The 2,205-nt window shown below is 31.6% G+C and overlaps 1 long non-coding RNA gene across 1 annotated transcript in view; it reads right to left on the reverse strand.

The window, feature by feature from the left end:
• LOC111633487 overlaps positions 1-2,205 on the reverse strand; it is a 59,036-nt gene that overhangs the window by 38,830 nt on the left and 18,001 nt on the right. The window lies entirely within an intron of this gene.

A 2,205-nucleotide genomic window follows, 5' to 3' on the forward strand; every position in this document is an offset into this window, starting at 1 on the left:
AGTAGGGTATCGTTGAAGTCGTCTCGGTCCCCTCAGTTCAGATAGATACTCAAAGTCCCGAAATTCCATAGATGGTTATCTATATAATAATTTCCCTAATTGTATTAATATTTTAAACCGTTTGATTTTTTGTATGTTTTTTAATTGGTTGATGATTGATTCTATCAACTAATTTGTTGATTGTTTGATTGTATTAACTTCATTCTTTAGATATTGAAAATTAAATAAAGAACAATATGTTAATTTAAGCGTACAGAAATATTGCTGTTGTTCCAGCAAAGATCTTATTTTCACTTTACCGAGTGCCTAGTAGGTAATTTGCAGATTACCTAGATAATCTGCACATTACCTAGGTAATTTGAGGAATAGAACAATTTTCGCAACTTTAACGGATCACCCTAGTTAATCTGCAGATTAGCTAGGTAATGTATAAATAACGACTTTCGAGCTTTAGCGGTAACATATACAACATTTGTTTATAATTTTTTTAGTGTAGTATTCTGTTCTGTTTATGTTGAATAAATTTAACTTATTGAAATTAAATTTATTAAAATATCTTTTAATTACTTTATTTTTAATTTAAATATTATTTTACTTATAATTCAAACTATAACTTTTGTTAAATCAGCAAAAAAACCTTTGTGTGAATTATTTTTCTTAATCAGATTATTGTACTCAAGTTTCTTGATTTTTACACCAATATGGTTTATGTTCGTGTAAAGATATTATATATCATGGGTTTCTTTCTGTTTATTATAGTGATATATATATGAATACAAGTATACAATATAACTTCTAAACCAGGGGTGTCCAACCTTTTTGTTTCCCTGGGCCACATTGGAAGAAGTCATGGATTTTTGGCCACAAGTATATTTTGGCCCAATCCTTAATTAAATATATAAGTATATTTAAGGATTAACATGTCTAGATTATAGTAATAAGTATTAAAAGTTTACCACAATAAAGAATATTTTAAAAAATTACTTCTACAGACACTGTCAATTTTTATTTAGCAATAGATAAATTCATTTATTATGAAAGAAACAAACAAAAATTTATTTGAAAAAAACAAATATTTGTTTTATTTGGGTCTGTAATTAATAGAAACGACAAAACACCATTTTAAAGTGCATTTTTATTCAACTAATATATTTATAAATAATATATAGCCCAAAAAGTAACCAATGTGCCAACTGATATTTTTTTACATCAAACTAATAAAAGGTAACCAAATTTGGTGCAAAATAGCCAAATCTTGCAACGCTGGAAGAAATACTAAATAAAGCTGGAGTTGAGACTCAAAAGATTATAGACCCAAATGAGCAGAAAGGAGAGATGCAGCTGTTGAAGCCAGCCTAGAAATATCTGCTTTAATAGTCAAGAGTGGGAAACCATTCACAGACAGCAATATGATAAAAAAGTGTCTTATCACCAGTGAGAAGATGTGTCCTGAGAAGACAAAGTGTTTTTAAACAATCAGTCTTAACTGCATGATGATACAATGGAGAATCTCACAAATCACATCAGACATTTCTGGCCAATTTAACACTTTAGTTGCAAAACTGTGCTTATTTTTCTTTGGCTGTGGATGAATCCACTGACATATCATCAACAGCACAAGTGATTGTGTTTATTAGAGGCATTTCACAAGATTTTATTGTGAGTGACGAATTTCTTGGCATGGTGTCGCTTTCCAGACATACAACTGGTTTATTAAGTGTTTGTAACAAATCAGCACTGGACTTTGACAAGCTATCCAGCATCACCACTGATGGAATACCATCACCTTGCTGAAAAAATTTGGGGACAGGCAAAAGGAGTTATCATTGCATAATTCACCAACAGCAACTTTGTGCAAAGAAGTTTGGATTTGAATGCCTCCTGAAAGATGTTTATGATACTGTGAACTTAATTCGCCATCACAAACTCAACCATCAACTCTTCACATCATTTCTTGAAGAAATAAATAAATAGATGCTGATTATACAGACCTGCCCATGTATACCGAAGTTCGTTGGCTGAGCAACGCGACAGTCCTCAAGAGCTTTGTGGAACTCTTGGGGCCTACTATCACTTTCCTCAATGAACAGGGGAGAACTATGAAGAATTTGGAGGGACAAAGAAGGCATTGTGATTTAGCTTTCCTTGCAGACATTACTGCTCATCTAAACAACCTTAATTTGAGATTGCAGAAAGATGCAACTG

This window comes from Centruroides sculpturatus, unplaced genomic scaffold (genome assembly GCF_000671375.1).
Source record: "Centruroides sculpturatus isolate CEXI.00-Female unplaced genomic scaffold, Cexi_2.0 scaffold759, whole genome shotgun sequence".
NCBI lineage: Eukaryota > Metazoa > Arthropoda > Arachnida > Scorpiones > Buthidae > Centruroides > Centruroides sculpturatus.